The sequence below is a fragment of the Aegilops tauschii genome, chromosome 3, assembly GCF_002575655.3.
Source record: "Aegilops tauschii subsp. strangulata cultivar AL8/78 chromosome 3, Aet v6.0, whole genome shotgun sequence".
Classification (NCBI taxonomy): Eukaryota; Viridiplantae; Streptophyta; class Magnoliopsida; order Poales; family Poaceae; genus Aegilops; species Aegilops tauschii.
Window position 1 is genome coordinate 541,486,226 of NC_053037.3, and position 27,594 is coordinate 541,513,819.

Consider the following 27,594-nt stretch of genomic DNA (forward strand, 5'->3'; position numbering starts at 1 on the left):
GACCAAGGTGGATTATTCTTGGTCCGTTTTACGATCCATCTTGGTGAGATATATGCCTCTTTGGCCCGCCGACTGAAAGTGTGTGTGTGTGTGGGGGGGTGCTATTTCGCACTTTGCTAGGTGAACCTCGGTTGGGGGGGGCATGCATTCATAGCTTAGGATTCCCTTCGTGGAGACATGAAGGGGGTGGGGGGCTGCTAGCTACTTCGCACTTTGCTAGGTGAACCTCGGTTGGGGGGAGGGGGCATGCATTCATAGCTTAGGATTCCCTTCGTGCCGACACGAGGGGGGTTGCTAGCTACTTCGCACTTTGCTAGGTGAACCTTAGTTGGGGGGGGCATGCATTCATAGTTTAGGATTCCCTTCGTGCCGACACGAGGGAGGGGGCTGCTTGTTGGAAATATGCCCTAGAGGCAATAATAAATTGGTTATTATTATATTTCCTTGTTCATGATAATCATTTATTATCCATGCCAGAATTGTATTGATAGGAAACTCAGATACATGTGTGGATACATAGACAACACCATGTCCCTAGTAAGCCTCTAGTTGACTAGCTCGTTGATTAATAGATGGTTACGGTTTCCTGACCATGGACATTGGATGTCGTTGATAATGGGATCACATCATTAGGAGAATGATGTGATGGACAAGACCCAATCCTAAGCCTAGCACAAGATCGTGTAGTTCGTTTGCTAAGAGCTTTTCTAATGTCAAGTATCATTTCCTTAGACCATGAGATTGTGCAACTCCCGGATACCATAGGAATTCTTTGGGTGTACCAAACGTCACAACGTAACTGGGTGGCTATAAAGGTGCACTACAGGTATCTCCGAAAGTGTCTGTTGGGTTGGCACAAATCGAGACTGGGATTTGTCACTCTGTGTAAACGGAGAGGTATCTCTGGGCCCACTCGATAGGACATCATCATAATGTGCACAATGTGACCAAGGAGTTGATCACGGGATGATGTGTTACGGAACGAGTAAAGGACTTGCCGGTAACGAGATTGAACAAGGTGTCGGGATACCGACGATCGAATCTCGGGCAAGTACCATACCGATAGACAAAGTGAATTGTATACGGGATTGATTGAATCCTCGACATTGTGGTTCATCCGATGAGATCATCGAGGAGCATGTGGGAGCCAACATGGGTATCTAGATCCCGCTGTTGGTTATTGACCGGAGAGTCGTCGGCCATGTCTGCATGTCTCCCGAACCCGTAGGGTCTACACACTTAAGGTTCGGTGACGCTAGGGTTATAGAGATATTAGTATGCGGTAACCCGAAAGTTTTTAGGAGTCCCGGATGAGATCCCGGACGTCACGAGGAGTTCCGGAATGGTCCGGAGGTAAAGATTTATATATGGGAAGTCTTATTTTGGTCGCCGGAAAAGTTTCGCACTTTATCGGTATTGTACCGGGAGTGCCGAAAGGGGTCCGGGGGTCCACCAAGGGGGTCCACCAGCCCCGGGGGGCCACATGGGCTGTAGGGGTGTGCGCCTTGGCCTATATGGGCCAAGGGCACCAGCCCCAAGAGGCCCATGCGCCAAGAGATAAGGGAAAGGGAGAGTCCTAAAGGGGGAAGGCACCTCCGAGGTGCCTTGGGGAGGATGGACTCCTCCCTGGCCGCACCCTTCCTTGGAGGAAGGGCCAAGGCTGCGCCCCCCCTCTCCCTTGGCCCTATATATAGTGGGGGGGAGGGAGGGCAGCAATATCTAAGCCCTGGCGCCTCCCTCTCCCTCCCGTGACACATCTCCCTCCTCCCGCAGCGCTTGGCGAAGCCCTGTTGGAATCCCGCTACTTCCACCACCACGCTGTCGTGCTGCTGGATCTCCATTAACCTCTCCTTCCCCCGTGCTGGATCAAGAAGGAGGAGACGTCGCTGCTCCGTATGTGTGTTGAACGCGGAGGTGCCGTCCGTTCGACGCTAGGATCATCGGTGATTTGGATCACGACGAGTACGACTCCATCAACCCCGTTCTCTTGAACGCTTCCGCTCGCGATCTACAAGGGTATGTAGATGCACTCCTTCCCTCTCATTGCTAGTAAACTCCATAGATTGATCTTGGTGATGCGTAGAAAATTTTGAATTCCTGCTACGATACTCAACAGTGGCATCATGAGCCAGGTCTATGCGTAGATTCTATGCACGAGTAGAACACAAAGTAGTTGTGGGCGATGATTTGTTCAATTTGCTTACCGTTACTAGTCTTATATTGATTCGGCGGCATTGTGGGATGAAGCGGCCCGGACCGACGTTACACGTACTCTTACGTGAGACAGGTTCCACCGACTGACATGCACTTGATGCATAAGGTGGCTAGCGGGTGTCTGTCTCTCCCACTTTAGTTGGATCGGATTCGATGAAAAGGGTCCTTATGAAGGGTAAATAGCAATTGGCATATCACCGTTGTGGCTTTTGCGTAGGTAAGAAACGTTCTTGCTAGAAACCCATAGCAGCCACGTAAAACATGCAACAACAATTAGAGGACGTCTAACTTGTTTTTGCAGGGTATGCTATGTGATGTGATATGGCCAAAAGGATGTGATGAATGATATATGTGATGTATGAGATTGATCATGTTCTTGTAATAGGAATCACGACTTGCATGTCGATGAGTATGACAACCGGCAAGAGCCATAGGAGTTGTCTTAATTTATTGTATGACCTGCGTGTCAATGAAAACGCCATGTAATTACTTTACTTTATTGCTAACCGTTAGCCATAGTAGTAGAAGTAATAGTTGGCGAGACAACTTCATGAAGACACGATGATGGAGATCATGATGATGGAGATCATGGTGTCATGCCGGTGACGAAGGTGATCATGCCACGCCCGAAGATGGAGATCAAAGGCGCAAGATGATATTGGCCATATCACGTCACTTTATGATTTGCATGTGATGTTTGTCATGTTTACATCTTATTTGCTTAGAACGACAGTAGCATAAATAAGATGATCCCTCACTAAAATTTCAAGAGACGTGTTCCCCCTAACTGTGCACCGTTGTGAAGGTTCGTTGTTTCGAAGCACCACGTGATGATCAGGTGTGATAGATTCTAACGTTCGAATACAACGGGTGTTGACGAGCCTAGCATGTACAGACATGGCCTCGGAACACATGTGAAACACTTAGGTTGACTTGACGAGCCTAGCATGTACAGACATGGCCTCGGAACACAAGAGACCGAAAGGTCGAACATGAGTCGTATAGTAGATACGATCAACATGGAGATGTTCACCGATGATGACTAGTCCGTCTCACGTGATGATCGGACACGGCCTAGTTTGACTCGGATCATGTATCACTCAGATGACTAGAGGGATGTCTATCTGAGTGGGAGTTCATAAAATAATCAGATGAACTTAATTATCATGAACATAGTCAAAAGGTCTTTGCAAATTATGTCATAGCTTACGCTTTAGTTCTACTGTTTAAGATATGTTCCTAGAGAAAATTTAGTTGAAAGTTGATAGTAGCAATTATGCGGACTGGGTCCGTGAACTGAGGAATGTCCTCATTGCTGCACAGAAGGCTTATGTCCTTAATGCACCGCTCGGTGTGCTGAACCTCAGCGTCGTCTGTAGATGTTGCGAAACATCTGACATACACGTTTTGATGACTACGTGATAGTTCAGTGCGTAATGCTAACGGTTTAGAATTGTGGCACCAAAGACGGTTTTGAAACGTCGCAGAACATATGAGATGTTCCAAAGACTGAAATTGGGATTTCAGACTAGTGCCCACGTCAAGAGGTATGAGACCTCTGACAAGTTTCTTAAGCTTGCAAACTAAGGGAGAAAAGCTCAATCGTTGAGCATGTGCTCAGATTGTCTGAATACCACAATCGCTTGAATCGAGTGGGAGTTAATCTTCCAGATGAGATAGTGATGGTTCTCCATAGTCACTGCCACCAAGCTATTAGAGCTTCGTGGTGAACTATAACATATCAGGGATAGACATGATGATCCTTGAGCAACTCGCGATGTTTGACACCGCGAAAGTAGAAATCAAGAAGGAGCATCAATTGTTGATGGTTAGTAAAACCACTAGTTTCTAGAAGGGCAAGGGCAAAAGGGATACTTCATGAAACAGCAAATCATTTGCTACTCTAGTGGAGAATCCCAAGGTTGAACCCAAACCCGAGACTAAGTGCTTCTGTAATGAGGGGAACGAAGCAGAACTACCCTAGATACTTGGTAGATGAGAAGGCAGGCAAGGTCGACAGAAGTATATTGGATATACATTATATGAATGTGTACTTTACTAGTACTCCTAGCAGCACCAGGGTATTAGATACCGGTTCGGTTGCTAAGTGTTAGTAACTCGAAATAAAAGCTGCGGAATAAACGGAGACTAGCTAAAGGTGAGATGACGATATGTGTTGGAAGTGTTTCCAAGGTTGATGTGATCAAGCATCGCATGCTCCCTCTACCATCGAGATTTGGTGTTTGCGTTGAGCATGATTGGATTATGTTTATCGCAATACGGTTATTCATTTAAGGAGAATAATGGTTACTCTGTTTATTTGAATAATACCTTCAATGGTCTTGCACCTAAAATGAATCTCGATCGCAGTGATACACATGTTCGTGCCAAAAGATATAAAATAGTAATGATAGTACCACATACTTGTGGCACTGCCATTTGAGTCATATTGGTATAGAACGCATGAAGAAGCTCCATGTAGATGGATCTTTGGACTCACTCGTTTTTTGAAAGGATTGAGACATGCGAACCATGTCTATTGGTATATATGCATGAAGAAACTCCATGCAGATGGATCGTTTGGACTCACTTGATTTTGAATCACTTGAGACATGCAAATCATACCACATGGGCAAGATGACTGAAAGGCCTCGTTTTCAGTAAGATAGAACAATAGAGCAACTTGTTGGAAGTAATACATTTGATGTGTGCAGTCCAATGAGTGCTGAGGCACGCAGTGGATATCGATATATTCTTACTTCACAGATGATTTGAGTAGATGCTGAGAATATTTACTTGATGAAACACAAGTCTGAATTATTGAAAGGTTCAAGTAATTTCAGAGTGAAGTTGAAGATTGTCGTGACAAGAGGATAAAATGTCTGTGATATGATCATAGAGATGAGTATCTGAGTTACGAGTTTGGCACACAATTAAGACATTGTGGAAAGTGTTTCACAATTAATACCGCCTGGAACACCATAGTGTGATGGTGTGTCCAAACATCATAACTGCTCCCTATTGGATATGGTGCATGCCATGATGTCTCTTATCGAATTACCACTATCGTTTATGGGTTAGGCATTAGAGGTAACCGCATTCACTTTAAATAGGGCACCATGCAATTCCATTGAGACGACACCGTTTAGAGAAACCTAAGTCGTCGTTTCTTAAAAGTTTGGGGCTGCGATGCTTATGTGAAAAAGTTTCAGGCTGATAAGCTCGAACCCAAAGCGGATAAATGCATCTTCATAAGATACCCAAAACAGTTGGGTATACCTCCTATTTCAGATCTGGAAGCAAAAGTAACTGCTTCTAGAAACGAGTCCTTTCTCGAGGAAAAGTTTCTCTCAAAAGAATTGAGTGGGAGGATGGTGGAGAACTTGATAAGGTTATTGAACCGTCACTTCAACTAGTGTGTAGCAGGGCACAGGAAGTTGTTCCTGTGGCACCTACACCAATTGAAGTGGAAGCTTATGATAGTGATCATGAAACTTCGGATCAAGTCACTACCAAACCTCGTAGGTCGACAAGGATATGTACTACTCCTGAGTGGTACGGTAATCCTGTCTTAGATATCATGTTGTTGGACAATACTGAACCTACGAGCTATGGAGAAGCGATGGTGGGCCCATATTCCGACAAATGGTTAGAAGCCATGAAATCCGAGATAGGATCCATGTATCAGAACAAAGCATGGACTTTGGTGAACTTGCCCGATGATCGGCAAGCCATTAAGATAAATGGATCTTTAAGAAGAAGACGGACATGGACGGTAATGTTACCGTCTATGAAGCTTGACTTGTGGCAAAGAGTATTTTCACAAGTTCAAGGAGTTGACTACGATGAGATTTTCTCATCTGTAGCGATGCTTAAGTTCGTCGGAATCATGTTAGCATTAACTGCATTTATGAAATCTGGCAGATGGATGTCAAAACAAGTTTCCTTACCAGTTTTCGTAAGGAAAGGTTGTATGTGATACAATCAGAAAGGTTTTGTCGATCCTAAGGATGCTGAAAGGTATGCTAGCTCCAGCGATCCTTCCATGGATTAGAGCAAGCATCTCGGAGTCAGAATATACGCTTTGATGGAGTGATCAAAGTTTTTGGGTTTATACAAAGTTTGTTAGAAACTTGTATTTACAATAAAGTGAGTGGGAGCGCTACAACGTTTCTGATAAGTATATGTGAATGACATATTGTTGATCCGAAATGATGTAAAATTTCTGGAAAGCATAAAGAGTTGTTTGAAAGGAGTTTTTCAAAGGAAGACCTGGATAAAGCTGCTTGCATATTGGGCATCAAGATCTATAGAGGTAGATCAAGACGCCTGATGATACTTTCAAAGAACGCACACCTTGACATAATTTTGAAAGAGTTCAAAATAGATCAGCAAAGAAGGAGTTCTTGGCTGTGTTACAAGGTGTGAGTATTGAGTAAGACTCAAGACCTGACCACAGCAGAAGAGAGAGAAAGGACGAAGGTCGTCCCCTATGCTTTAGACGTAGGCTCTACAGTATGCTATGATGTGTACCGCACATGAAGTGTGCCTTGCCATGAGTTGGTCAAGGGGTACAATAGTGATCCGGGAATGGATCACATGACATCGGTCGAACTTATCCTTAGTATCTAGTGGACTAAGGAATTTTCTCGATTATGGAGGTGAAAAGGAGTTCGTCGTAAAGGGTTACGTCGATGCGAACTTTGACACTAATCTGGATGACTCTGAGTAGTAAACCGGATTCGTATAGTAGAGCAGTTATTTGAAATGGCTCCAAGTAGCGCGTGGTAGCATCCACAAGATGACATAGATATTCGTAAAGCACACACGGATCTGAAAGGTTCAGACCCGTTGACTAATAACCTCTCTCACAAGCATAACATGATCAAACCAGAACTCATTGAGTGTTAATCACATAGTGATGTGAACTAGATTGTTGACTCTAGTAAACTCTTTGGATGTTGGTCACATGGTGATGTGACCTGTGAGTGTTAATCACATGGTGATGTGAACTAGATTATTGACTCTAGTGCAAGTGGGAGACTGTTGGAAATATGCCCTAGAGGCAATAATAAATTGGTTATTATTATATTTCCTTGTTCATGATAATCGTTTATTATCCATGCTAGAATTGTATTGATAGGAAACTCAGATACATGTGTGGATACATAGACAACACCATGTCCCTAGTAAGCCTCTAGTTGACTAGCTCGTTGATCAATAGATGGTTACGGTTTCCTGACCATGGACATTGGATGTCGTTGATAACGGGATCACATCATTAGGAGAATGATGTGATGGACAAGACCCAATCCTAAGCCTAGCACAAGATCGTGTAGTTCGTTTGCTAAGAGCTTTTCTAATGTCAAGTATCATTTCCTTAGACCATGAGATTGTGCAACTCCCGGATACCATAGGAATGCTTTGGGTGAACCAAACGTCACAACATAACTGGGTGGCTATAAAGGTGCACTACAGGTATCTCCGAAAGTGTCTGTTGGGTTGGCACGAATCGAGACTGGGATTTGTCACTCCGTGTAAATGGAGAGGTATCTCTGGGCCCACTCGGTAGGACATCATCATAATGTGCACAATGTGACCAAGGAGTTGATCACGGGATGATGTGTTACGGAACGAGTAAAGAGACTTGCCGGTAACGAGATTGAACAAGGTATTGGGATACCGACGATCGAATCTCGGGCAAGTACCATACCGATAGACAAAGGGAATTGTATACGGGATTGATTGAATCCTCGACATCGTGGTTCATCCGATGAGATCATCGAGGAGCATGTGGGAGCCAACATGGGTATCCAGATCCCGCTGTTGGTTATTGACCGGAGAGTCGTCTCGGTCATGTCTGCATGTCTCCCGAACCCGTAGGGTCTACACACTTAAGGTTCGGTGAAGCTAGGGTTATAGAGATATTAGTATGCGGTAACCCGAAAGTTTTTCGGAGTCCCGGATGAGATCCCGTACGTCACGAGGAGTTCCGGAATGGTCCGGAGGTAAAGATTTATATATGGAAGTCTTATTTTGGTCGCCGGAAAAGTTTCGCACTTTATCGGTATTGTACCGGGAGTGCCGAAAGGGGTCCGGGGGTCCACCAAGGGGGTCCACCAGTCCCGGGGGGCCACATGGGCTGTAGGGGTGTGCGCCTTGGCCTATATGGGCCAAGGGCACCAGCCCCAAGAGGCCCATGCGCCAAGAGATAAGGGAAAGGGAGAGTCCTAAAGGGGGAAGGCACCTCCGAGGTGCCTTGGGGAGGATGGACTCCTCCCTGGCCGCACCCTTCCTTGGAGGAAGGGCCAAGGCTGCGCCCCCCTCTCCCTTGGCCCTATATATAGTGGGGGGGGGGGAGGGAGGGCAGCAATATCTAAGCCCTGGCGCCTCCCTCTCCCTCCCGTGACACATCTCCCTCCTCCCGCAGCGCTTGGCGAAGCCCTGTTGGAATCCCGCTACTTCCACCACCACGCCGTCGTGCTGCTGGATCTCCATTAACCTCTCCTTCCCCTTTCTGGATCAAGAAGGAGGAGACGTCGCTGCTCCGTATGTGTGTTGAACGCGGAGGTGCCGTCCGTTCGGCGCTAGGATCATCGGTGATTTGGATCACGACGAGTACGACTCCATCAACCCCGTTCTCTTGAACGCTTCCGCTCGCGATCTACAAGGGTATGTAGATGCACTCCTTACCTCTCGTTGCTAGTAAACTCCATAGATTGATCTTGGTGATGCGTAGAAAATTTTGAATTTCTGCTACGATACTCAACACTGCTAGCTACTTCGCACTTTGCTAGGTGAATGAACCTCGGTTGGGGGGGGGCATGCATTCATAGCTTAGGATTCCCTTCGTGCCGACACGAGGGAGGAGGGGGGCTGCTAGCTACTTCGCACTTTGCTAGGTGAACCTCGGTTGGGGGGGGAGGGGGCATGCATTCATAGCTTAGGATTCCCTTCGTGCCGACACGAGGGGGGGGGGGGGGTGGGGGCAAGCAATACCGTGCGCTTTGCGAGAGAGGTGCCACATAGAAGTTGCACTTGGTATTTGAAAATCAAACCACCCTTTTGATACATAAATTTGGTCCACATGCAAGTGTGTTCGTGTTCTGACCCTCTCCCGCATCATTTTTCGCCAAATTTATGAACATTAGACAAGTGGGATGACGCAACACACACGGTTCACTCAAACTAACCATGTGCCACGCCGGTGCACCTGTCACGCACACATCCGCACAGTACATTGGGCTCCACGAGGCTCCCCCTCTAAAAAATATCTGCCCGCCTCGAGGGTTTTTCTGTTTCATAACACACGGTTGTTATCTCCGGACCGTGTGTGATGTTTCTTGTTCCCAATCCCGCCTGCATCCCTAGAAAATATCTACCCGCCTCGAGGGTTTTTATGTTTCATAACACACGGTTGTTATTGAGGGAGTCCTGGATTAGGGGGTCCTCGGACTGCCGGACTATATACTTTGGCCGGACTGTTGGACTATGAAGATACAAGATTGAAGACTTCGTCCCGTGTCTGGGTGGGACTCTCCTTGGCGTGGAAGGCAAGCTTGGCAATTCGGATATGTAGATCCCCTCCCTTGTAACCGACTCTGTGTAACCCTAGCCCCCTCCGGTGTCTATATAAACCGGAGGGTTTAGTCCGTAGGACAACAACAATCAGAATCATAGGCTAGCTTCTAGGGTTTAGCCTCTTCGATCTCGTGGTAGATCAACTCTTGTAATACTCATATCATCAAGATCAATCAAGCAGGAAGTAGGGTATTACATCCATCGAGAGGGCCCGAACCTGGGTAAACATTGTGTCCCCCGCCTCCTATTACCATCCGCCTTAGACGCACAGTTCAGGACCCCCTACCCGAGATCCGCCGGTTTTGACACCGACATTGGTGCTTTCATTGAGAGTTCCACTGTGCCGTCACCATAAGGCTTGATGGCTCCTTCGATCATCGGCAACGATGCAATCCAGGGCGAGGTTTTTCTCCCCGGACAGATCTTCGTATTCGGCGGCTTCGCACTGCGGGCCAACTCGCTTGGCCATCTGGAGCAGATCGAGAGCTACGCCCCTGGCCGTCAGGTCAGGTTTGGAAGCTTAAACTATAATGCCGACGTCCGCGGAGACTTGATCTACAACGGATTCGAGCCCATGTCAGGTGCGCCGCACAGTCACGACGAGCACGACTTGGCTCTGCTGTCGAACGGTGTTCGGGATACCACACCTGTGCCTACTCCGGTCCTCAATCCGGAGCAGATCGTGCCATCCGAGGACGGGTGGATGGACCCCGCCACGGAGGTCGCACACTTAGCGGCGTTAGAGCCGAATACTGACTTCACCTCTTATGAGACCTGTGTTGCCGAACCCTTGGATTCGTCCCCGGCCACGGGCTCCGAACCGCTTGCGTACGTGCCTATCGAATCTGATTGGGCACCGATCATGGAGTTTACCTCCGTGGATATTTTCCAGCACTCGCCCTTGGGCGACGTGCTAGATTCATTAAGGTATCTCTGCTTGTCAGGAGACCCTCGGCCAAACTATGTCCGGCTCGAGTGGGAAGCGGACGACGAAGAAATTCATTCCCCACCCACCACCCACTTAATAGCCACTGTCGACGATTTAACCGACATGCTTGATTTCGACTCCGAAGACATCGACGGTATGGACGACGATGCAGGAGAGGAGTAGGAACCACCGCCCACAGGGTGCCGGACAGCCACTTCATCACACGATATATACATGGTGGATACACCCAAAGAAAACAACGACGAGGAACGGAAGAATGCACCGAAGGATAATCACCTCGAGAAGCAACCAAAGCGACGATGTAGGCGCCGCTCCAAATCCCGCCTCGGCAAAAACAGCGATAACAGCGCAAGAAAGAATAATACCCCGGTCGACTCCAAAGGAAACGACAACCACATGGACGCAGCGATAGAGAAGGATGAGCCAGCGAACGGCGAACATAGTACGTAGCCGCTGCCCGATCACGGCGACGCCGAGGGTAAAACTCACCAACCTGTCTCCGGAGAGGAGAACAGTCTGGACGATGATGCACACATCATCCCGGAAAGGCATTTGGAGCAAGAGAACCTCCATAGAAGGCTTATTGCCACCGCGAGGAGTCTGAAGAAGCAGAAGCAAAGGCTTAAGGCCGCGCAAAATACACTCAACAGTAGATGGAACAAAGTGCTAGACACTGAAGAAAAGTACGGTGGCAGTCGCCACACAAAGAGCTATCCAAAGCGCAAGCTGCTGCCTGAATTCGATGACGAGGCTTCAGAGCCCATACAGCCGAAAAATAAAATGGCCGATCAGCCGGATCGACCACCCCGTGGCCGCGATAGGGCGGCTAACAATGTCGCACATAAGTCAGCACACGATTTACGTGAGGACTTGCACCAAAAAGCCGGTATGACCAGGTCGATCTACGGATCTAGGAAGCGCGCTCCGGTACGGAATCAAAACCGAACACTATAGCCGTTAGAATGCCATGACACATCCAAATACAGGGGTGCCGCGCACCCCCTATGCTTCACCGATGAGGTGCTGGATCACGAATTTCCAGAGGGATTCAAACCCGTGAACATAGAGGCATACGACGGAACGACAGACCCTGGGGTCTGGATTGAGGACTTTAGCCTTCACATCCACATGGCTCGCGGAGATGATCTCCACGCCATCAAATACTTGCCCCTCAAGTTGAAAGGACCAGCTCGGCACTGGCTGAAAAGCCTCCCTGAAAACTCAATTGGAAGTTGGGAAGAGCTTGAGGATGCTTTTAGGGCTAATTTTCAAGGGACTTATGTCCGACCTCCGGACGCAGGCGATTTAAGTCATATAATTCAACAGCCCAGAGAGTCAGCCCGAAAGCTTTGGAACATATTCCTCACTAAGAAGAATCAAATCGTCGACTGCCCGGATGCCGAAGCCTTAGCGGCTTTCAAACACAGTGTCCGGGACGAATGGCTCGCCAGACACCTCGGCCAGGAAATACCGAGGACAATGGCAGCCCTAACAAGCCTTATGACCCGCTTTTGCGCGGGCGAGGATAGTTGGCTGGCCCGTAGCAGCACCAGCGACCCAGGCACATCCGAAGTCAGGGATGGCAATGGAAAACCGCGACGCAATAAAAGCAAGCGTCGAAACAATGAAGACAACCCAGACAACACGGCGGTAAACGCCGGATTCAGGGGCTCTCAACCCGGTCAACGGAAAAAGCCATTTAAAGGCAGCAGAGATGGACCGTCCAGCCTAAACAAGATTCTAGATAGATTATGTCAGATTCATGGGACCTCCGACAAACCTGCAAATCACACCAACAGAGAATGCTGGGTCTTCAAGCAGGCCGGCAAGCTAAACGCCGAACGCAAGGGGAGGGAGACACCAAGTGAAGACGAGGATGAGCCTCGCCAGCCAAACACCAGGGGGACAGAAAAAATTCCCACCAGAGGTCAAAACAGTGAACATGATTCACGTAACGAAGAGGAGGAGCAAACGCGCACTCCGAGACGTATGCACTGTGGAGCCCGTCACCCCCAAGTTCAACCCTTGGTCGGCCTGCCCGATCACTTTTGATCGCAAGGATCACCCGACTAGTATCCGGCACACAGGATCGGCTGCTTTGGTGCTAGACCCAATAATTGATGGATACCATCTCACTCGAGTCCTTATGGACGGCGACAGTAGTCTTTATCTGATATATCAGGACACAGTCCGCAAAATGCGGATAGACCCGACAAGAATCAGCCAAAGCAATACTACCTTTAAAGGAGTAATGCCAGGCCCAGAGGCCCGCTGCACGGGCTCTCTAGTTCTAGAGGTTGTATTCGGTTCTCCCGACAACTTCCGAAGCGAAGAATTAACCTTCGATATCGCTCCATTCCGAAGCGGCTATCACGCACTACTCGGAAGAACGGCCTTCGCTTGTTTTAATGCAGTACCGTATTACGCTTATCTCAAGCTTAAAATGCCCGGTCCACGTGGCATCATCATAGTTAGCAGAAACACAGAGCGTTCCTTACGTGCGGCGGCTCTAGCAGCCGAACACTGAACGGCCTCTCCAACCAAAATAAATGATCGGTCGTCAAGACCGCGGACATGGCTAGACAAGTCCGGCGCACAACTAGCTGTAACAGCTTAGATAAACCTGAGATTGGGACGATGGATATATCCCCATAGGTGGTACTAGGGGCTTCCCGCATGTAAAAAGGACTACAGTTCGGCTTGACCCTATTTAGATTGCATTTTAATGGTTTATTAAGAATAACCAATTTTTCGCACGAAGACTTTCACCTGGGTTTTTCTCTTTTACAGATGATAATCGTGCTACAGCCTTCCAGGATACGGCACAACGGAGACACAGGCGCAGACGTGCAGCAGGGCCCCGCTCAAAGGTTTCTTTTTTAGATTAAGACCCTGTGTAAACCTTTCTTACTGTCTCTTGTTGCTTCACACCCTCCGGATACTCAGCACAACCGAGAGGGATGCTGGCGTTAATTGGCATTTCATCACGTCAGACTAATGCACGTACCTGGAAATTCAGGGTTCATTATCGAGGGCGTTACTCAGCCCACTATACGTTGTAAAGACCGAATACCTTAGGGAGTGTTCGGCGTCGCGAGTTTGGCCATATATGCATCAGCTCCGAATCATGTCTTTGGTCAATAGTTGGGTTTGCCCGGCTCCCGTGTTTTGCTACCTTACGTTCCGCTCTATCGGCTAAGGTGGCACCGGGAGAACTACTGCGATTGTGCCCTGGTTCATCTGGACGAGCACCTCAGTAGAGAAAGCCGAAAACTGACTGTCATGATAAAGCGCGAGACTGGTCAACCACTCGATGACTCAGCGGAATCTTCGCGATTCCTCCGCATTAACGAAGGGCCGGTTTCCCGGTCATGTATGTACGCGCCCTGTATCGGATGAGCGCGGAAGTACCAGGGGCTATATAGTAGCCCCACCGTCAAACTCCTTTGGCTAAGTGAAAGTGTTAAAGCTATATAGTCCGATTGCCTTGTTCGCCGTGCTATCACCTCCTTAATGGACCAAGATGTTGGATCAAGTGTGAATACGCGCTTTTCTGAACACCCCCGCATTATATGCGTGGGGGCTCAAGCCGACGACTGCAAACTTTCAGGTTATATACATACATAAACGGCCGCACAGGAGGCATCATAATACTTTCAGGCAAAAGTATAAACACAACCTTTATAATCCAAATAGCATTGTTTTTACAATTGGGATACATGTCACACGAACATGATACTTCCTACCTCTTGAGCACTGCGTTGGTTTTCCCTTGAAGAGGAAAGGGTGATGCAGCAAAGTAGCGTAAGTATTTCCCTCAGTTTTTGAGAACCAAGGTATCAATCCAGTAGGAGGCCACGCACGAGTCCCTCGCACCTACACAAACAAATAAATCCTCGCAACCAACGCGATAAGGGGTTGTCAATCCCTACACGGTCACTTACGAGAGTGAGATCTGATAGATATGATAAGATAATATTTTTGGTATTTTTATGATAAATATGCAAAGTAAAGAAAACAAAATAAAAACGGCGCTAGAAATAGCTTGCTGTCGGGAGATTAATATGATGGAGAATAGACCCAGGGGCCATAGGTTTCACTAGTGGCTTCTCTCGAGAGCATACATATTTACGGTGGGTGAACAAATTACTGTTGAGCAATTGACAGAATTGAGCATAGTTAGGAGAATATCTAGGTATGATCATGTATATAGGCATCACGTCCGAGACAAGTACACCGACTCCTGCCTGCATCTACTACTATTACTCCACACATCGACTGCTATCCAGCATGCATCTAGAGTATTAAGTTCATAAGAACAGAGTAACGCTTTAAGCAAGATGACATGATGTAGAGGGATAAACTCATGCAATATGATATAAACCCCATCTTGTTATCCTCGATGGCAACAATACAATACGTGCCTTGCTGCCCCTACTGTCACTGGGAAAGGACACCGTAAGATTGAACCCAAAGCTAAGCACTTCTCCCATTGCAAGAAAGGTCAATCTAGTAGGCCAAACCAAACTGATAATTCGAAGAGACTTGCAAAGATAACCAATCATACATAAAAGAATTCAGAGAAGATTCAAATATTGTTCATAGATAAACTTGATCATAAACCCACAATTCATCGGTCTCAACAAACACACCGCAAAAGAAGATTACATTGAATAGATCTCCAGGAGAGAGGGGGAGAACATTGTATTGAGATCCAAAAAGAGAGAAGAAGCCATCTAGCTAATAACTATGGACCCGAAGGTCTGAGGTAAACTACTCACACATCATCGGAGAGGCTATGGTGTTGATGTAGAAGCCCTCCGTGATCGATGCCCCCTCCGGCGGAGCTCCGGAACAGGCCCCAAGATGGGATCTCACGGGTACAGAAGGTTGCGGCGGTGGAATTAGGTTTTTGGCTCCGTATCTGGTAGTTTGGGGGTACGTAGGTATATATAGGAGGAAGGAGTACGTCGGTGGAGCAACAAGGGGTCCACGAGGGTGGAGGGCGCGCCCTGGGGGGGTAGGCGCGCCCCCTACCTCGTGCCCTCCTGGTTGATGTCTTGACGTAGGGTCCAAGTCCTCTGGATCACGTTCGTTCCGAAAATCACGTTCCCGAAGGTTTCATTTCGTTTGGACTCCGTTTGATATTCTTTTTCTGCGAAACTCTAAAATAGGCAAAAAACAACAATTCTGGGCTGGGCCTCCGGTTAATAGGTTAGTCCCACAAATAATATAAAAGTGTATAATAAAGCCCAGTAATGTCCAAAACAGAATATAATATAGCATGGAACAATCAAAAATTATAGATAAGTTGGAGACGTATCAAGCATCCCCAAGCTTAATTCCTGCTCGTCCTGGAGTAGGTAAATGATAAAAACAGAATTTTTGATGTGGAATGCTACTTGGCATAATTTCAATGTAATTCTTCTTAATGTGGTATGAATATTCAGATCCGAAAGATTCAAGACAAAAGTTTAATATTGACATAAAAATAATAATACTTCAAGGATACTAACTAAGCAATTATGTCTTCTCAAAATAACATGGCCAAAGAAAGTTATCCCTACAAAATCATATAGTCTGGCTATGCTCTATCTTCACCACACAAAATATTTAAATCATGCACAACCCCGATGACAAGCCAAGCAATTGTTTCATACTTTTGACATTCTCAAACTTTTTCAATCTTCACGCAATACATGAGCGTGAGCCATGGACATAGCACTATATGTGGAATAGAATGGTGGTTGTGGAGAAGACAAAAAGGATAAGATAGTCTCACATCAACTAGGTGTATCAACGGGCTATGGAGATGCCCATTAATAGATATTAATGTGAGTGAGTAGGGATTGCCATGCAACGGATGCACTAGAGCTATAAGTATATGAAAGCTCAACAAAAGAAACTAAGTGGGTGTGTATCCAACTCGCTTGCTCACAAAGACCTAGGGCATTTTGAGGAAGCCCATCATTGGAATATACAAGCCAAGTTCTATAATGAAAAATTCCCACTAGTATATGAAAGTGATATCATAGGAGACTCTCTATCAAGAAGATCATGGTGCTACTTTGAAGCACAAGTGTGGTAAAAGGATAGTAACATTGTCCCTTTTCTCTTTTTCTTTCATTTTTTTTATTTGGGCCTTTTCTTCTTTTTTTATGGCCTCTTTTTTTTATCCGGAGTCTCATCCCGACTTGTGGGGGAATCATAGTCTCCATCATCCTTTCCTCACTTGGGACAATGCTCTAGAAATGATGATCATCACACTTTTATTTTCTTACAACTCAACAATTACAACTCAATACTTAGAACAAAATATGATTCTATGCGAATGCCTCCGGCGGTGTACCGGGATATGCAATGAATCAAGAGTGACATGTATGAAAGAATTATGAACGGTGGCTTTGCCACAAATACAATGTCAACTACATGATCATGCAAAGCAATATGACAATGATGGAGCGTGTCATAGTAAACGGAACGGTGGTAAGTTGCATGGCAATATATCTCGGAATGGCTATGGAAATGCCATGATAGGTAGGTATGGTGGCTGTTTTGAGGAAGGTATATGGTGGGTGTATGATACCGGCGAAAAGTGCGTGGTATTAGAGAGGCTAGCAATGGTGGAAAGAAGAAAAGTGCGTATAGTCCATGGACTCAACATTAGTCATAAAGAACTCATATACTTATTGCAAAAATCTACAAGTTATCAAAGCAAAGTATTATGCGCATGCTCCTAGGGGGATAGATTGGTAGGAAAAGACCATCGCTCGTCCCCGACCGCCACTCATAAGGAAGACAATCAATAAATAAATTATGCTCCGACTTCATCACATAACGGTTCACCATACATGCATGCTACGGGAATCACAAACTTTAACACAAGTATTTCTCAAATTCAAAACTACTCAACTAGCATGACTCTAATATCACCATCTTCATATCTCAAAACAATTATCAAGCATCAAACTTCTCATAGTATTCAACACACTCACAAGAATTTTTCTTTTTTCTTTACTAATCTTGAATGCTTATTATTGTTAAAGCAAACTACCATGCTGTTTTGTAGGACTCCCAAAATAATCTAAGTGAAGCATGAGATAACAATAGTTCCTATAAAACAAAACCACCGCCGTGCTCTAAAAGATATAAGTGAAGCACTAGAGCAAAAACTATATAACTCAAAAGATATAAGTGAAGCACATAGAGTATTCTAATAATTTCCGAATCATGTGTGTCTCTCTCAAAACGTGTGTACAGCAAGGATGATTGTGGTAAACTAAAGACTCAAATCATACAAGACGCTCCAAGCAAAACACATATCATGTGGTGAATAAAAATATAGCTCCAAGTAAAGTTACCGATGGAAGTAGACGAAAGAGGGGATGCCTTCCGGGGCATCCCCAAGCTTTGGCTTTTAGGTGTCCTTAGATTATCTTGGGGTGCAATGGGCATCCCCAATCTTAGGCTCTTGCCACTCCTTGTTCCATAATCCATCAAACCTTTCACCCAAAACTTGAAAATTTCACAACACAAAACTTAACAGAAAATCTCGTGAGCTCCGTTAGCGAAAGAAAGCAAAAGACCACTTCAAGGTACTGTAATGAACTCATTCTTTATTTATATTTGTGTTAAACCTACTGTATTCCAACTTCTCTATGGTTTATAAACTATTTTACTAGCCATAGATTCATCAAAATAAGCAAACAACACACGAAAAACAGAATCTGCCAAAAACAGAACAGTCTGTAGTAATCTATAACTAACGCAAACTTCTGGAACTCCAAAAATTCAGCCAAAATAGAAAGACCTAGACAATTTGTTTATTGATCAGCAGCAATTGGAATCAGTATTTTATCACGTTCTGGTGATTTGTAACAATTACTTTCGTGAACAGAAAGTTTCTGCAATTTTCAGCAAGATTAAATAACTATCATCCAAGAAGATCCTATAGGTTTAACTTGGCACAAACACTAATTAAAACATAAAACCACATCTAACCAGAGGCTAGATCAAATATTTATTCCTAAACAGAATCAAAAAGCAAAAAAAACTAAAAATAAAATTGGGTTGCCTTCCAACAAGCGCTATCGTTTAACGCCCCTAGCTAGGCATAAAAGCAAGGATAGATCTAGGTATTGCCATCTTTGGTAGACAATCCATAAGTGGCTCTCATAATAGATTCATAAGGTAATTTTATTTTCTTTCTAGGGAAGTGTTCCATGCATTTCCTTAACGGAAATTGGAATCTAATATTCCCTTCCTTCATATCAATAATTGCACCAATCGTTCTAAGGAAAGGTCTACCAAGAATAATAGGACATGAAGGATTGCAATCTATGTCAAGAACAATAAAGTCTACGGGCACATAGTTCCTATTTGCAACAATAAGAACATCATTAATTCTTCCCATAGGTTTCTTAATAGTGGAATCCGGAAGGTGCAAGTTTAGAGAGCAATCATCAAAATCACGGAAACCTAACAAATCACACAATGTTTTTGGAATCGTGGATACACTAGCACCCAAATCACACAAAGCATAGCATTCATGATCTTTAATTTTAATTTTAATAGTAGGTTCCCATTCATCATAAAGTTTTCTAGGGATAGAAACTTCCAACTCAAGTTTTTCTTCATAAGATTGCATCAAAGCATCAACGATATGTTTGGTAAAGGCTTTATTTTGACTATAAGCATGAGGAGAATTTAGCATAGATTGCAACAAGGAAATACAATCTATTAAAGAGCAATTATCATTATTAAATTCGTTGAAATTCAAAATAGTGGGTTCATTATTATCTAATGTTTTGATCTCTTAAATCCCACTTTTATCAATTTTAGCATCAAGATCTAAAAACTCCGAATTTTTGGAACGCCTTCTAGGTAAAGGTGGATCATATTCAGTCCCATCATTATCAAGATTCATATTTCAAAACAAAGATTTAATAGGGGACACATCAATAACTTTTAGATCTTCATCTTTATTTTCAAAATTTTCTGGCTTAGCGGCCATCTTATTAACTAAGGTGGCCTGCTTATCCAATATTTCAGCTATTAACTTCTCAAGATGAGCAATTTGGGATCTCAAACCATCAAATTCTTTAGACATATCATCGAGCTCTTTATTCATATAACTCATAAAGCTTTTTTGTTCCTTAAGCTCATTCCTAAAGAAATTATTATGCTCAAATTGTAAGACCATAAAACTCCTGACATTGCCTTCGATCTCTTCCAACCTTTTAAGGTGAAGATCACCAAATTTAGGCAGAGCCATCATGACAAGCAAGCAATCCAATACACGAGCAAACAAGAGGCAAGCGAAAAAAGCGAACGGAAAAGAGAGGGCGAATAAAACGACAAGGGTGAAGTGGGGGAGAGGAAAACGAGAGGCAAATGGCAAATAATGTAATGCAGGAGATAAGGGTTTGTGATGGGTACTTGGTATGTTGACTTTTGCGTAGACTCCCCGGCAACGGCGCTAGAAATCCTTCTTGCTACCTCTTGAGCACTGCGTTGGTTTTCCCTTGAAGAGGAAAGGGTGATGCAGCAAAGTAGCGTAAGTATTTCCCTCAGTTTTTGATAACCAAGGTATCAATCTAGTAGGAGGCCACGCACGAGTCCCTCACACCTACACAAACAAATAAATCCTCGCAACCAATGCGATAAGGGGTTGTCAATCCCTACACGGTCACTTACGAGAGTGAGATCTGATAGATATGATAAGATAATATTTTTGGTATTTTTATGATAAAGATTCAAAGTAAAGAAAACAAAATGAAAACGACGCTAGAAATAGCTTGTTGTCGGGAGATTAAGATGATGGAGAATAGACCCGGTGGCCATAGGTTTCACTAGTGGCTTCTCTCGAGAGCATAAGTAGTTACGATGGGTGAACAAATTACTGTTGAGCAATTGACAGAATTGAGCATAGTTAGGAGAATATCTAGGTATGATCATGTATATAGGCATCACGTCCGAGACAAGTAGACCGACTCCTGCCTGCATCTACTACTATTACTCCACACATCGACCGCTATCCAGCATGCATCCAGAGTATTAAGTTCATAAGAACAGAGTAACGCTTTAAGCAAGATGACATGATGTAGAGGGATAAACTCATGCAATATGATATAAACCCCATCTTGTTATCCTCGATGGCAACAATACAATACGTGCCTTGCTGCCCCTACTGTCACTGGGAAAGGACACCGTAAGATTGAACCCAAAGCTAAGCACTTCTCCCATTGCAAGAAAGATCAATCTAGTAGGCCAAACCAAACTGATAATTCGAAGAGACTTGCAAAGATAACCAATCATACATAAAAGAATTCAGAGAAGATTCAAATATTGTTCATAGATAAACTTGATCATAAACCCACAATTCATCGGTCTCAACAAACACACCGCAAAAGAAGATTACATCGAATAGATCTCCACGAGAGAGGGGGAGAACATTTTATTGAGATCCAAAAAGAGAGAAGGAGCCATCTAACTAATAACTATGGACCTGAAGGTCTGAGGTAAACTACTCACACATCATCGGAGAGGCTATGGTGTTGATGTAGAAGCCCTCCGTGATCGATGCCCCCTCCAGCGGAGCTCCGAAATAGGCCCCAAGATGGGATCTCACGGTTACAGAAGGTTGCAGCGGTGGAATTAGGTTTTTGGCTCCGTATCTGGTAGTTTCAGGGTACGTAGGTATATATATAGGAGGAAGGAGTACGTCGGTGGAGCAACAGGGGCCCCACGAGGGTGGAGGGCACGCCCCCTACCTCGTGCCCTCCTGGTTGATGTCTTGACGTACGGTCCAAGTCCTCTGGATCACGTTCGTTCCGAAAATCACGTTCCCGAAGGTTTCATTCCGTTTGGACTCCGTTTGATATTCTTTTTCTGCGAAACTCTGAAATAGGCAAAAAACAACAATTCTGGGCCGGGCCTCCGGTTAATAGGTTAGTCCCAACAATAATATAAAAGTGTATAATAAAGCCCAACAATGTCCAAAACAGAATATAATATAGCATGGAACAATACAAAATTATAGATACGTTGGAGACGTATCAATACTCTTCGAGCACTGAGCCTCTATTAAACGAGCACCTTCTAGGACTTCTTCAAAATAGTGCTCGGCCGAGACCTGGCCTACGGCCGGATCCTGGGTTGCAATAGCGGTGGCCTCCATCTCTGCCCAGTATGTCTTAACACGGGCAAGAGCCATCCGCGCACCCTCTATGCACACCGACCTCTTTACAGCGTCGATATGCGGCATAACACCAATGAATCGTTGCACTAAACCAAAATAACTACTCGGCCTTGGTCCCTCCGGCCAAAGATGATCCACGACAGACCTCATGGCAAGTCCGGACAACCTATGGAGCTCCGCCCACTCGACCATTTGTTCATTTAACAGCAGCGGACGCGTGGGAGCACTGAACTGCGACCAGAACAACCTTTCCACTTCATGATCTTTCTGATCTTTAAAAAACTCAGTCGCATCAGCAGCACTCGTTGCCAAGTCCAAGTACGCGTCTGCAGCACTCCATAATTGATCCAGAGGGGCATACTTCGGATCTCCGAACTTCGTCCGCAACAAAAAGGGCTTCCCAGCCGTGATATCTCCGGCTTAACGAAGCTCCTCCTTCGCCGCTCTGATTTTAGAGCGGGTTTCCTTGGCTGTTACCATGGCTTTCTTCCTTTCCTTTTCAAGAAGCTCATACCGGTCGGCGGCATCCTTCAGCTCAACAGCCATCTTGGCTATTTTATCTTCGCTCTGGCGATGAGCAGCCTATTCGGCTCTTAACTCTTCGGCTGCCTTTAGGGCGGCCGCATCACTTCTCCTGGCTTGTTCCTTGGCTCGGGCAAGCTTCGCCCGAAGGGTCTCCACGGCGGCAGCTCCATCTGCAGTCACAACATATTATAGATACTAGCATCATGCTCCTCTTAATATCCGTTGACCACCCGAAAATACATACCCCGTGCCTCGTCAAGCCGCTTGTTTACAAGCACGATGTCGGCATCTGCCGCATCAAGCTGCCGCCTCAGTTCGGCAAACTCACTAGGCCGGCCAGCCACCGGACCTTCAGCCGCCTGCACATGAAAGCAGCATGAGCATTACCTGGGACTATGATCCTCTGTTTGCCGCCTCTCGACAGCAACCAGAGTCTCAGGGGCTACTATCTGTATAGGGCACACCTAGCGTGTGCGGTACCGTCAACAAATATATTACTTTGCGTACCTCAAAGCCTCTTAACAGGCTCATAAAAGCTTCATGGGACCCACTTTTGGCGGATGAAATCCTCTCAACCACCGTACCCATTAAAGTACGATGCGCCTCTGAGATAGCCGCTGGCTCCAGAAGACCCATCAGTGCGTCCGGTCATGCACCGGACAGCCCAGACTCTTTCTGTTGCTCTCCTTAGGAGCCGAATACTCCGGAATTCGGGTGGCCGAAGGGTTACCTTCTGGCCTTGGCGGATCAGGAGAAATTCTCCGTGAAGACACCTCAGGGTCGTCCGCCTCAGGAGGCGGGGAGACAGGGGGAGGCGTTTCGCTCTCCATCATCTCGGGAAGAAGATCCCCCGAAGACGAACTCTGTCGAGAAGGGTTATGACCCGAACTGCAAGACATACGTCTCAGTTATTGTCCTCGGAGATGAAGCAGGATATATTTACCAAAAGTACTCTTGTTCACTTACAGCTCGGTGGAGGGCTGATCCCCTTGCGGGCACGATGCGGTAAGGACGCCCTCCGGGGCAGGGCCCCCTGACGAAGGTTTCTTCCCTCATTTGGAAACCCTTGTTTCCAAGTCTTCAGAGGCGGTCCTTTTCCTTCCTTGGGGAGAGGGAATTTTAGATTCTTCTCCCCGATTCTCCTCCTTCGCGGAGACACTAATTCCCCCGGTTTGGATGAGTAATGCGCGAGGCCCGCTTTCGGCTTCTTTATTCCTCCCTTTATCTTCCTCTGATGGCACTTGATAAGGTGCGTGCTCAAGCATCCTGGCTAGTACAGGATCCGGTGAGCCTTCGGGAAGGGGGGCCGAACACCTGATCATCTTCGCCTTTTTATCCAGTCCTGGTCAAAGAGCGATTTTTTCAGAATGATGTTGTGACAAATAAAAAAGACAGCATGTTCGGCCGCAGAATTACTTACGTGGGTATCTGGACGATTGCAGTTTAGACCCGCATCCTCGGTGGTGTCCGGACACTTTATTCGTGATCCGAAGAACAATCCATACATCTCTTCGAGCGTCACGCCGAAGAATTGCTGAATAGTTCGCGGTCCTTCCGGGTTGAACTCCCACATACGGAGAGGTCGATGTTGGCATGGCAGGACCCGACGAACTAGCATGACTTGCATTACCTTGACAAGGCTGAGATCTCTCTTGAGGAGATCTTGGATGCGACTCTGCAATGTCGGCACGTCATTAACTGGCCCCCAGTCCAGCCCCTTGTTGACCCATGATGCTAGTTGCAGCGGGGGGCCCGAACGGAAGGCGGGGGTAGCTACCCACTTAGTACTTTGGGGAGCTGTGATGTAAAACCACTCCCGCTACCATAAGTCGGACATCTCCGGGAAGGAACCCTTTGGCCATGGAGCATCGGCGCCTTTGCTTATTATGGCACCTCCGCATTCTGCGTGTCGCCCATCGATCATCTTCGGCTTCACATTGAAGGTCTTGAGCCATAAGCCGAAGTGTGGGGTGATGCGGAGGAAGGCCTCACACACGACGATAAACGAGGAGATGTGAAGGATGGAATCTGGAGCTAGATCATGGAAATCGAGCCCGGAATAGAACATAAGCCCTCTAACAAAGGGATCAAGACTAAAGCTGTGACACCCAAGTTTTTATTTGGATTTTTCAAAAGGCTTTTATTTGACTTGAGGGGAGTGATAAAAAATTTCTCTTCAAGAGAACTCTCACTCTCAAATATTTTCTTTATGGCAAAAGTTTTATTTGGATTCAACCAAGATCTGTCTTTGGTCTTGGAGGTTCTTGATTTTCACTTGGACTCAAGACAAAATATTTTCACTTGGGAAATGACTTTTGAAAATCTCCTTGAAAATTTGCACTATGGCTTTTGGAAAATCCTTTGCCACTTTCAACAATTCCTTCTTGCCATGGCCCTAGTGCAAATCCTCTCTCCTAACCCTCCCCTCACCTTTGGATCATGTTTTACACCTAATCCAGCAAGTTGAACCTCCCCATGTGATTATTTCCATTTAAATTCTATTCAAATAATTTTCTGCCTCCTTTTCTAGCACTTGGAGATTTGCAAAGGAACTCCACTTTCTGTCTTGATTTTTGCCCCCAAACCTTTTTCCCCTCCTAGTCCTTTGAACCCTCAACCTAGAACCATGAAGATCCACTGGTCTTCAGTTCAAAATTTTCAAACTACACTTGCTGCAAGTTATACCAGATTTGTCAAATTTGGTGTAATTCATTCAAAACCTCCTCCAAAAATTCCAAATAAAATCAGGCAGCCTCTGGGTGCATTGAGTGGTCACCTCACCAAGTTACAACTCCAGAAAAATTCATCTCATAGCCAAAACCTTCTGTCGAACACCTGCAGTGCACTGTCTATGTCAAGTTCAGAAAGTTCAGAGAACACTGCAGTGGCCTGATGTCGTTTTCTTCAGAGAAGGACGTCGATCTCGCCAGTGCCACCGCGTCGCCTTGCTCCTCGTCCCCGCCCTCTTGTTCCTGCACCACACGAACGCCTGGCGCCTTGCGGGCGTCGGCGACGAGCCGCAGAAGGTGCGCCGCCCCGTGACCGACGCCGGCGGCGGCTTTGCGGACGCCAGCGGGAGACACGGCGCCGACGACGCCACCCAGCGCCGCCCAAACCACCGGAGCCAGCCGCGTGGCCTTCCACTCCCCCGAATGTGCTGCCGCACTCGTCGTGAACCGCAGGGCACGGAGCACGCTCTCTGCCGCCGTTGAGCCCGTGCGGTCACCTCACCGTGGACCGACGCCATTACGCCAAGACCGACCCCGTTTAGCTGTGAAACGACTCCAGTAACCTCCACTGATGCTGCCTGGCCACTCAAACCTCCTGCCAATCCACTGCTCCGCCGTAATCACTCGCCGGAGATTCTCCGTTCACGGCCACCCCGTCGATCTGCCTATAAATAGAGGCCCCGAGCTTCAACTCGTGCACCCACCATCCCTGCACTCCCCCTAGAGCAAGCCTAGCCACTGGTAGAGCCCCGAGGAGGCCTCCTTCCTCGACTCCGGCCGCCGCGACCCGCCACGGGATCCAGCCCGATTCGCCCCCGTGTGTGCTCCTCCGCCTCCATTCTCTTGCCAGTAGCTTCACCTTGCATCCCTCGTTCTGACCCGCGCCTCAATTTGTAGCTTGCAGCCCTCCACCGGAGTTCCCCATCCTCACCCGAGCCGCCGTCCGCCGGAGATAGTGTCGCCGTCGACGTGGTGCTCCCCGTTGGACGAGTCCACCACCCACCGACGCGGAAGAAGACGTTGAAGCTCTTGGTACCCTCCGTTTCTGCTAACTCGCCGTGGTTAGACGCCGGCGTCCACCGCAGTCTTCGGGCGCCGGCGAGCTTTTTAAACCTGACAGGTGGACCCCGCCTGTCAGCCTCTATCCTATTCTCCTTCGAACCGTTTTCTGTTGGCGCCTTCGGGCAAATACGTTTTCTCCTTTGCGCTTGCACATTCCCAACCGAAGCGTTTTCTGTTTTCTCAGTTAAAACCCTGGAACTTTTCTGTTTCATTACAGATAAGTCCCTGGACAGAAACCTTTATAACTTTTTAATAAAAAGGTGTTTTTGAGTGATTCTTTTTCTGACAATCTTCAAATTTTGTCTAGTTTTTTATGGGATTGATTTGAAAAATATTTGGAAAAGTTTCTGTGCAAGTGTTGGTTTTCACGTTAGTACCCGTTTCGTGATTGCCGTAGGTTCCGGAAGAGGTGAAGGAGCCGCGAACTTCGCCGAGCTAGACTCCGACTTCTCTGAACCAGGCAAGCATGTTTTGAACATTTGATATGACAGGTGTTTTGCATGTTCGCGTGAAAGTTTGTGCGTGGCATATGAGTATTGGTAAATACCTCGTTGCTTGTAAGGCAACAACCCGGTTGTTCCAAAGTCGCGATGATCTTTGATGAGAGATGGCCTAATCATGTGGTGACATGAAGGGCAGCAAGGTGGTACTGTTGTAGCATACCAGCCTTGCGTCATCCGACTTTCTCCGACGTTAACGTGGTTGGAGCCACGTTATCGTTCCTTTCCCGCATGTTCCAAAGTTGCGATGATCTCTGATGAGAGATGGCCTAATCATGTGGTGACATGAAGGGCAGCAAGGTGGTACTGTTGTAGCATACCAGCCTTGCGTCATCCGACTTTCTCCGACGTTAACGTGGTTGGAGCCACGTTACCGTTCTTTCCCCCTTTCCGTGCTACCACATGTCTCATTGCCAGGATGCGGTTTAGTAAGTTGGTAACCTCTTTCCGTGTACACACCAAACAGAGAGGCCGGGATGATGGTACCTTGGCCCAGGATTAAAGCCAGTCATCCGGTCAGGGGGCATGGGTGTTTCCGGTTGGGACCGAGAGGGGGGGCACCCCCTTAGAGCGCGCGTATAAAAATTTGATCCCATGCTACGCGAGGTTGTAGCCTCCCCGTCTCAAGGTTTTTCTTGAATGTTGCCGAGGGTGATCCCTGGCTTCGGACGGTTGAATTGGGTGTGTACTGGTTAGACGTGTTTCTTCCAAAACACCGTAGATGGAACTAGTCCCCGTGACTACTAGAATCCGTTGGCTGTGGTTAAGTACAAACTCTGCAGAGTCAATTCTCTCCAAATCATCGTATCCATGATCAAGTAGTGTAAACATTAT